At 46.4% G+C, this 11096-nt stretch overlaps 1 long non-coding RNA gene across 1 annotated transcript; it reads left to right on the plus strand.

Moving 5' to 3' along the window:
* Positions 1-5968: 5968 nt before the first annotated feature.
* LOC125702478 (uncharacterized) lies at positions 5969-10683 on the plus strand. Its single transcript, XR_007380621.1, has 3 exons — positions 5969-6056; positions 8306-8416; positions 10589-10683. It is a non-coding gene; the product is annotated as an uncharacterized LOC125702478 (long non-coding RNA).
* Positions 10684-11096: the final 413 nt, after the last annotated feature.

Genomic DNA, 11096 nt, shown 5'->3' on the forward strand with positions numbered 1-11096 from the left:
CTGTTAAAACATAACGACAATCTGTGATCTTAAAGAGTGCTAAATTTACCCTAACGAGGAGAGGTGCATTTCTTAACCTTCCCCCCTCCATGTCCCCTGCCCGCAGCCACTGCTGTGACTCTGAGCTCTGCTCAAGGAGCCCTGTTGACTTTACAGGGATTATTTTAAGGAACAATGTTGTGAAACCACTCTCAGCTTCCCGTCCCCTGGAAATCACAGTTCAAATGTGCCTGCAGTCAAGGGAGAAAGTTGTGGTGTGACAGCAGCTCTTTTCAGTGTTTCACTGCGCTGGATAAACTGCCACAGAAAGGTTAGTGATTTTCTTGGCATGGTCACCACACTCTTTCTCACATTGGCAATAACAAGGAAACAACAAGGGCATTTGCTCTTTAGTGAAGTGCTCCAGTAATGCTTTTTAGAAAGAGGACCTGGAAAAGATTGTGCTTGGGATCAATGCACAGAGCTGGGGTCAGGGCTGGGGTAACATTGGGGGATGGAGAAGGCATCAAGGAGAAGGGATTGAAAGGCGTGGGGAGATGGTTCTTCAGAAGATAAGAGGGCTCACTGCAGGGACTGCGTGGGTTTGCTGGGTAGCAGTGGGTAGAGGACAGGGGCTGTTATTAGTTCATCTTATAGAGAATCTTTACCCTGGCAGCTTGCGACCTTGAGGATGTTCCTCCCACACAGCGGCCCCTGCGGAAAGGCAGATGCAGGGAAAGTGCTCCGAAATGGGCAGCTATCAGAGCGAGGGAGCTACCTTAGTGAGGGATGTGCTGCATCTCGAGAGGGCCCTGGCTCTCTGCAGAGAGAAACTGCTTGCGAGGGTGATTAATTCATCAGCAAAACATTAATTATCCTAATGACTCCATTCATTAACCTCTGAAGGGAGAGGAACTGGCCCCTCTCCATCTCCAGAGAAATTTAGCCCCTTCCAGCTTCAGCTCTGGAGTTTCGGGTGCAGAAAACTAGTTCAGGTATACGAAGCTGTTAAAAATGGGGCAGCGTGGGGGGCAAATATCCTGCAGGCAAAATCATACATGGGGCTGAAATCCCACACAGGCTCCAGTGCAACATCATTGGTGCTAGTGGGATTTTAACCTCCCCAAACAGATAGGTCTGCACATCACTCTTGCAGCACAGTTGTTCTTGCAGAAAAATTGTAATTGAGATTCCCCAATTTTGTGCAACCAAGAAAATATCTTGTCTTTTGACCAAAAGAATATGTGGCTAAATCCCACTGGGATTGCAGATAAGAGTTGGAATGACCTACTGGAGAAACATAGATTTAAATGTGTATGTGAATATTCCTTTGACAAAGAATGTTACAAAAGCAGTTCACGTGTGTGAAATTGACCCCGTAGTCCCCCTGTGTTTGTCAAAGCTTGCATCTGGGAGACAAAAACAGCCATGAGGATTAAAGAAGGATGGCAGCTGCTCTTCTTTAGTGGGGTGGAGGTTCTGCTCCTGCTGCTGGTTTGCTATCAGCTAGCCCTGCTCCCACTCCATGTCTCCGTTTTCTTCCATGCAAGCTGCTTTACCATCTATTAATTAGAAGTGCTGCATGAGAGCTGAAAAATAACATTATTTCTGGGATGCAACACACCTCTGCCCCAGGGAAATATAATGACTGCTGCTGAGGAGCCCTGTGCTGGTTAAATAAAACTTCATGATCTGCTCAAGTCATGAACAAATGCAGTTTACAACTCGCAGGGACCTCAGCAGTGCATTTTCCATTGGGGTTAATGCTTCACACCCCGGTTTCCCCTTAGCTCTGTATATCTGCATGTAGGTATAAGAGCCTTTCTCACTATGTTGAGTGCCAGCATCCCCTGCCCTGTCCACATGCTGAGTTGTGGAGCTGTGACATATCTATCCTAAATGCTGGATCCTGAGCTGGTCCCATCCTGGTTTCCAGATCCTTTCCAGAAGCCCTAGCAGAGCCATTCCAGAGTTCGATAATTTCATTTTTAAAAAGCTTTCAATTTCTTTTGACAGGACTGGAGTGTTTAAAGATGGCAAAGTGAAGGAGATAAATAGATTATTGATCGGACAGGCTTGTAATTCCATAGTGAATTGGATTTAGCTCCTTCACTGAGATCAGGTCTCTGCCATAAATCTCCCAAGGAATCAATAGGATGGAGTGTGCCTGGTGAGGAGGCCTTCTGTTTGTTGCCATGGCCACAGGTAGGGGCTGCAAGCGAGCATCCTAGTGCAGGGAGGGCATCAGCTGGCAGCCAGTCATCTGCTGGGCTGTCCTGAGCAAGGGGTGGCTGTGACCACATCGGGGCTGTGGAGGCATTGCACGCACGGCTGCGTTTGTCATCCTGAGGTAAGGCGGTGTGCAGCCATCACTGTGATGACACAAGGCAGGAGATACACCATCAGGACACACGTTGGGCTCTGCATCGCGGTGTGCTCGAGTCCCGGCTGACTCCAAGCTGGAGGCGGCTTCAGAGCTGGGCTGGGCAAAGACTCAGATGGACCGCGATTAGAAATGCAGAGGGAGCTGCCAGCAGCAACAAATGCCAAAACCCAAACTTCTGCTAACTCCCTGATCTAGCTAACAGTGCCAGGGAATAAAACTAGCTGCAGCCTCTTCGGTCTCTGTAGGGTTTGTGTGCTGTGACTGTGCACCTGGCACCAGCACTCAGTTTGTGGTTGCCCAGAACTCTGTGTCAGCAAGTGGCTTGGTGCATGGAACCACAGCAGTGCCAGAGCTGAAGTCTGCTGAAGCCTTAGTGGTCTGTTTTCTTGGGTTGGTTGCAGGTCTGGCTCTGAAAGTTAGTGGATATCTAGATTGAGAATGCATCAGAGTGCAATTTAGTGTGTTTCTGCGATGGTACGCAGCTCAATCTAATTGTCCTTCTGCATTCTGTTCATCTTCACTTTCCCCAGAATCTGTAAACTCAGAACAGAGATATAACCATGGCTTCCCTAAAATTATTCATTATTCAAGTTAAATAGATGTCTGAGATTAATGCTTACTGTTGTGAATGCTGTGGGAACATGCAATATCCACCTTCCACACCGAATTTTGCTCAAGTCAACTTTATCCCATCCCTCAGCTCCCTATCAGGCCCTCTTGCACAGTTGAACTCTTCAGGTTCAGCAGCATTTCCCTGAAGTTCAGCTCTTTGCAGAACCCCTGGAGCCCCAGGCCTTGGCAGTGTGGGCTAGGGGCATTCCAAAGCCAGGCTTCACTGGGACATCTCCAGTGCTTCCTGCTTCCAGCTGCACTGGCAAGACACAAGGTAGCTTTTTTCTATTTCATTCTCCTTCTGGTGCTGGCCGTACCCCAAAAGGCAGAGAGGCAACGAGAGGGATAGGAGTAGGAAAGCAGCTAACTTTTTCCACTCTTGAAAAAAGAATCTGTGGTCCTCAAGGTTGGATCTGATGTTGAGAAAGTGTGCAAGGGATATCTGCTCACCTTGCTACTGTGTGTTAATTAAGAGACATTTTACTTAGACCCACTGGAAAAAAAGCCTTGTTGGTTTCCCATTGTCCATGGAAAACACACAGACTGCTTTTTTTTTTCCTGTTAGTTTCAAGTAAAAGAAAAAAAAACAAAAAAATTGTCATGAAGATCATTTGGGGGATTGAAAAATGGGGAGCTACCCAAATCAAAGTGCCTGGCAGCTTAGGCTGGACATTGAATTGATTTTGACTTTAGAACAAGTGCAAGCTGGGAAGAGATTTCTAGGAGAGCAGCTCTGTTTGTAAACTTTTTATCTCATCAGAAAAGCTACAACTGATGAATCACATTTTCTATCGAGAAAACTTTCAGGAAACATAAGCTGCTCAAGCAAAACTCATCTTGTCTGACCATTCCCAGAAGTGAGTGATGCAGAAGAATCTGAGCTACCTATGGATGTGAATGCAAGCCCAGTCCAATTTTCGCATTGCGTACAAATCACAGAGCTGCTGTATGCCATAATCCAGGCAGTCATTGCTTCCAGCTCTTTTAGCTCACCCGGCAGAAAGTCCTGTTTGCATCTGTCACATTCAGGACTTGCTGAGGGGAATGGCTGGAATCAGTTGGATTACAGACTCCCTCTGCTTTCTGGTGGATCAGAGGAGGTGACCTCCAGATCTGAGTGGCTCCTACTTGGAGTTGGTCATGGGTTATGCTGTTATCATTGGCTTTAGAAAGCCTTTTTCTAGCCCAGATTCCCATATCAGCAGTAACAAGAAGCAGTGGGAACAGGCCAGAGGCTGGCTGGGAGCTGGTGCCTTCCAGAAGCCAATGGGTGAAGCCTGAAAGGAGCCAGCTGGGATCTTCTGCTGCTTGCTGTGGGCACGGTAGGTGGAGACTGGGATGCTCAGAAGCAGAAATGATGGCATCCATCACATCTACTGATTCAGAATGGGCACTGAGTGATGTCACTGGGAACCATCCCAATGCCCTTCCAGGCTTAAAAACCTTTTGTGATGATTGAAGGGGCCAATGAGGAGAGCTGCCAGCCTGGCTTCCTTTCCCCAGGATAAAGGGACAAGCCATCCCAATGCCCCATCTGCACCTGAGCGCTCGGATCCCATGCTGTGCCTCAACGTAGGAGGCAAAGCAAACCCTTCCCACTAAGGAGACAAGCTTCCCTGCACTGCCACTGTCCCTCACCTCGTTTGCATGTCTTCTTTTGTCAGGAACTGTTGCAACATTTTGTGGGCTGCTTTCTCCCTTGCTCGCCAGAGCTTTGAAAGTGTCACCCACCTAACAGGGAGTGGCACTGGAAACAAACCCATGTGTTTTCTGTCCATTCAGACATCAAATGTGACACGGAGAGATGAACCAGCTACCAGGAACCTGCTCAGTGTGCATGGTGCTGCTCTGCTCTGCTGTTTGTCTGACTCTGTCTGTCTGCTACACATCATTAGCTGCTCTTGTTCCAAGGCTGCTCCTCTTTGTGCTGTCTTGATGCTGTGGATGCATTATTTTTCCTTGGAAATGTGCGAGTACATATGAAGAATCTCAAATATGATTCAAGCAAATGCCTGGTTCCTGGCCTTACTTTGGACATCTCTTACCACAGGTGTGCAGATGTGAGTATGGGGGCTCACAAGATCTGCTTCTTCCCTTGAAAGCCTGAGATGTGCTGAGTTGTGATGTCTGGAGAGCCGCCCCTGTGACATGGGTTTCTCTCCTTTCCTGCCTGCTACAAGGGAAGCAAACGCAGCCTGAACTGTTATCTCTGTGCATGCTGTTGTAGCTCGAGGGACTCTGCCCTTGCTCTGAAAGGTATTTAATGTCTACAAGGAAGATACAGTCAAAACAATTCTCTTTCACCAAAGTGAAACACAGCAGAAAAAGGAGCGAGGAGGAGTGAGAGCAGGCTGGCAGTGCTCAGCTGAGCACTGTGCTCCTCCTGAGCTGGAGTGAAGACTGCTCAGGGCAGCCTTTACTGCTGGTTCTGCTCAGGAGGCTGAACTCACGCCCTTCTGAGGATGGCATAGCTGGAATGGGATCAGGAAGCACATTTCAGAGGGGCTGTTTGCAGGCTAGCAGTGGTTCTGGCATCTGCTTTCGCTCCTTCTCAAGGAAATCCCACCTACTGTTTTCATACTTCCTGCTGTACATTGGAGCAAAACTTTCTTCATCTGCAGGAGCTACAGTAGGGCTCCTTCCACTATAAGCCATCCATGTAGCTTAGAGCAGGAATAGGACAAGGGCAAAATGTGAGTGTGGAAAGCCCAGCTCTGAGATGTAGCAGTCAATTGTCCAAAGGTATTGGAAGCTTCATTGCAATGGAAGGCTCATCCATCTCTCTCTCAACAATTGACACCTGATGTCTTGGGCTTGATCCCTGTTCTGTGCCTAGAATACAGCTGCATATGTGTATAAGAATCATTAGGTCAGAGCCTGAAGCAGTGATTGAACACCTGGTGAAGGGCTGTAGCCATCCCTGGGAGCACAGGTGGGAGCAGTTCACCCATTGGAAGGGGAGGACCCAAGGTGCACCCTTCCCCAACCTCATTTCAGGGCTGGCAGCTGTAAGAGTAACATCTCTATTTGGAGAATGCCTTCTTTGGAGTGCTCAATGAGGTTTGATCTTCAGAAAGGGGTAAGTGGTTCCTTCTTTGTTACCAGGATGTGATTGCTGCTTTTCCTGGGTGATCCAAAAGTAGTCTAATATCTGCTGCCTTCTGTCTTTACACTGTGGAACAGCTGCTTCAATCAGAGCCCCTTCCTCCTGTGTCCTGCTCCTGTATTTTATCATCTGATTTTATCTCCAAATTGAGATAAAATATTTCAACTTCCACAACATATGAAACTCCATGAAATGTCTGTTCCCGCTAATCAAGATAAAGGATCTTAAACCCCTCAATAAAGGTGGAGCAGCATTTTGAATCTTCAGGTGTTCAAAGCTTTCCCTTGAGAAAATAATGTAAAACATTCTATTCTTTGCTTTTATTATACCATTATTTCAAATAGATAAATGTCCTCTGGAAGAGGAGGAATACTTGAAAATATGTATTTTAGCCAGGAGTAGGGAACTTGCTTTGAGCTGAAGAACACTTTAGGGAAACTGAGGAAGGCAGAAGCCACGCTACTTGCTCAAAGGCACAGAATTTGGACCTGTGGTTAAAATTTATGAGAATGTAATTCCTGGAACACCCCACACAGAAGCTTTTGTTCCTTATACTCTGTATGAGTCCTTCAGGGTATGGGAATAATCTCTATGGTGATTATTTGTGATACCTCAGCAGTGACCCCAGTCCCACAGGCTTTTTCCTTAGCTATTTAATTGCTTGCCTATCCCAGCCTGGGAGCCTGCACGAAGTGCCCTGAGATGCATTGACTCAAGGAGGAGCTGTTTCCCTGTAAATGAGAGCAGGACCCGTTCTTTTTAGATGCTGATGGATCACTTCAGCTTCAGTATTCATGGTCTGGGCACGTGCCAAGTTAGGTGTGCATATCTGCCCCGTTTGTGATGCATCGTCTTCTGTTATCTCAGAAGGTAACTCAGATTAAGAAGTGAGGGATGAACAGGGCTGTCTGGAGACCCTGTGGTGTCCACAATCAGGCACTGTGTGGATCCAGGCAGAAGCACCAATAGGGCACCAGTCTTCCCAGCCCCACTTTCCATCTGGAGATGCCCTGGAGGTGCTGGAAGGTGCTGGTTCCCATCCTTTCCCCCTAGCTTTGCATGCAGCACCATGACCCATCTGGCCGCTATCCAGAGCTGAGAGCTGGGATTCCCACCCTCAACCTGAATCCACCTCACCTGCCTTTAAATAGAACAGGGCTTGGAGGGAGACTGGAACTGGAACGGAGCTCCTTCTGCACTGTGGGGCAGTGGGGTCGATGAAGAAGAAGCTGAGGGTGAAATCAATTAATTTATTCATTACAGAACTGCTGCAGTCACAAAGATATTTCAGTTGTGCTTGCTGGGGGGTCCTCATGAGAGAGACATTTCATTTTCACTGCAGTCCCCAAGGGTGGGTCAGAGTCACACAGTTTCATTCCTGCTGAGTACAGAGTAATACGGATGTTCCAGGGGCAATGGAGCCTCTTGCTGCTTGGAGGTGGTGATAGTTTGAGTGAAATCAGACCCTACTTCAATCAAAGATTAGTGATAGGAGAAAACAGAGAACTGGGCAGGGATGGTGAATGTTATTTTCAAGGCTTGCAGAATGAGAAAATGAGACTGGGAGTGTATTTCCCACGGGCAGATAAGTTTGTGATCAGGCATCTCTTGTTGGGAGGGATCTGTGCCGTGGCTTGGTGCTCACAGTGAAGTCTTTTGAGCCACTTCATTAGGACTCTGCTAGAAAGCATTGTAGCCTTCTGCCCAACCTCACTGTGGTGGCCAGACCAACACATCCCACAGCTGTAGTTCTGTCTCTGCCCACTTCGTGTACTGCACCCTCTGCTTTGCTGCCTGGTCTTGTGAGCAAAGCTCAGTGCATTTGCATATAAATTCAGGTCATATAAATTCAGACAGGTCTGATCACTGAATGGCTCTTGTTGCAAGATGCAGTGCTTTTTTTTTTTCCCCATGTACCTTTGTGCCTCAAATTGGAGAGCGGAATGTTGGTTGCTTAATTGCAGTGGTGATTTCAAACCCTTTGCTCCTTCCAGGGAGATTTTCAAGAGTCCTACAATCAGTATCTCAAAGCCTTCTGAAGATATAACCATTCATTGCAGCGCTTGGCTGGGTAATGTTTCAGGGAAAAAAATGTCATCCTGTCTGAATACACCATGTTAGCAAGAGAGGAAATGTACCTATTGACAGATGAACAGACAAAAAGACCCTGCAATGCTTGAAAAATAACTGGGACTTCTCAATCATTTCTATCTACCTGACAGCAAAGTTCACCTGCGAAGCAAGGGCAGAGTCTAAACAGCTACAGCATAATTTGAAAAACACTGATGGGAGTGGGGCTGTGGAGTAAGAACACCAAAGTGCTGATGGATCTGGTGAGTTCCTGTTCTGTATTGATGACAGGGACTGCACAAACAGACCTTCCTGGGCTGGCTTAAAATCTCATGAGAAGCACTGTATCACAGGAGCAATAGGCTGAAATTCATGGAAGTTTCAGCACAGGAGCAGAGCAATCAGTGCATTTCCTCGCTTGTCTTTGCAAGCAGAGATTGCTCATAAAATGGAACAGGCCTTCTCAGCTTTAAGGAAAGAACAATGTGTGGAAACATTATTTTATTTCTTACAGTTCTATGTAGAAACTGTGAGGTGAATGATGTGAAAATTACCTAGGAGCTTGTTTAATTAGGGGTAGTCAGGGTGGAAGAACGTAGGGCTGCGGAGGGTGGATGCCTGTTGTAGGGGGCTGACTGCTCCTTAGCAGCATGGTGGCCCTGTTTCAGATGGTGCGTGTGCTGAGGGGTGTTGTGTGACCACACCTGGAAAAGTGCTTGTGTTTCTGAATTGTGAGAAGAAGACTAAGTGTAAGGACTTGCTTACAGTCTGTCAAGAGCTGAAATTTTCATGTTTCCATGTCCCACATTCAATGTCTCTTTTTTTTTTCCCCCCTTTTTTTTTCAAAGCTCTGGTACATATAGGGATATTTTTTTTTTTTCTTCCATCCCCATTTTCAGTCCTCAACCAGGATCCAAAAGTGCTACAAATACTTCTAAGGGATGTCTGCATAACCAATTGCCCGATTTCACAGACTTCAATGGCAGCTAGTGGAATTTGCACATTTGTCTCTGTCTGCCACCCTGCAAAACCAGACACAGCAAATAACAATGACAGGAAGCAAAGTGCCCCAAACAAACCCTTTGTTATAGAGGGGACTGAAGAGGGTTATTTTTTTACTATTCTAAATTTTTCTTCAGTTTCAGAAACTTCTTTATGTAACTGCTTGCTGCTGACAGAGCAGAGGACATCAGAAGTATGACACAGCTAATTTTAGGACCGAGATGAACAACTCTTTAATGACATGTATCTTTACATATAAATCCCAGATGGCCACCTGCACAGTCCACCAAATTTACAGTATTTAGCAAGACAACTTAGTGAGTGGGGGGGGGAGGGGGAAATAAAACCCCAACCCAAGAAGAATGCACTATTCAAAGTTCTCTTTGGCCCAGTTTCCTCAGCTACTTGGGCATTGTGTCTCTGTAATGGCAAAAGCAGAGCCCCTTTTTGTCCCTTCCTAATTTTCCTGCTCAAAAAGCAGCCCTGAGCTCGGTCTGACTTGTACTGACCTGTATCTGGCACAGCTGATGGCTCAGTCATTTCTGGTGGTGCACCACTAGCCCAGAAAGGTTTTTGCTCTGTTAAAACTGGTGGGACCTGCAGTCAATGCTATCAGCATCTTATCCCTAGCTTGGCAGCCAGTGGGACAGCTGAGGCTGTCAGTGCCACTTACCAGGCACTGATCCTTCTCTGGGTAGCACTGTTCTTCCAGGCTCGTTTCTCCTGTTACAACAAAAGAGGAAGCCTTTTGTAAGCAGTTTGGATATTTTGTCCTACCCTGTAGAAGTAGGAGCAAGGGCAAGGCGGGAGACTGACTATGCAACAGCTTGTTATGGGTTATGCTTGTAGCATTTCCCATTGCAAAACTGCTTTTAATGATCTGGGCCTGTGTTGTCCTTCTGAAAGTCTGCTGCAGGTTAGATTTTGCAAGAGCAGTTTCAGATAAAGTGAAGCAGAGTTGCACACCCCTGCCACCACAGAGATCACTCTCATGTTCTATGCATTGTAATGAGAAAATCACCTATGATAAAAATAGCATGAGGTGATGTCATTTAAAATTATCATAATGCATCTGGAAAGAAAAACCATTGGGGATACTGGGTGATCTTAAGTCTGAGACTTTTTTTTTGAATCCCAGATTTAGTAATTGTAACCTGCTTCTATACAGTAATGAGGGCATGATTTGTTTTGCAGAGGTCTGGTTCTGTTCTGAATAGCGTGGGCTATTCAGGGGTGCAGGGGTTGTGGGGAAAAGTGCACAGATATGTGAGCTGTGCATAGAGTGATAGAATTGTTTGGGTTGGAAGGGGCCTCTAAAGGTTGGGTTGGATGTGGTCTGATTCCCCTGCAATGAATGTGGGTCACTTCATGTCACCAACCTGTACTGGTACAGCTTTGCGCTGTGTCAGGGCTGCATTTCTCTCCTCTTCAAGCTGAAAGTGGAAGCAGCCACCAGAAGATGTCATCCCCCTTAATACTGCCCAAATGGAACAGAAGGACTCTGAGAAATGAGGACAGCAGATCCAGGCGATTCGTATCCATCCTCATGCTGCTAATACTGCAGCTCCTTTAAGATGGTAACATTTCATTGCTAGGAGATAACCTGAGCTGGTAACTGTGCAGCATCTTTTCATACAGACTAGCTGGGGCCATTCCAATTGAGTATAACAAATGGCATAAGGAACAATATAAGCAGTGCTATAAATAATAATGCTGCAATTCCATTGATGGCTTATGGTGGCATTATAAATGATCGGAGTGAAGTCAGGAGGTCTCTTCACACCACCAGAGCCTCATGCTGGAATTATAGATCTAATTTAAGTGCGTTTTGGGGGTAAATTATTTATTAAAGTGTAAAGCTTATGGAGATAAATGTTCAAGTAGTCAGACTCCTGGACTAGGTGAGCATTGCTGGTCCTAATAATTACAGGTAGAATTTGC

The sequence above is a fragment of the Lagopus muta genome, chromosome 19 (genome assembly GCF_023343835.1).
Source record: "Lagopus muta isolate bLagMut1 chromosome 19, bLagMut1 primary, whole genome shotgun sequence".
Taxonomy (NCBI): Eukaryota; Metazoa; Chordata; class Aves; order Galliformes; family Phasianidae; genus Lagopus; species Lagopus muta.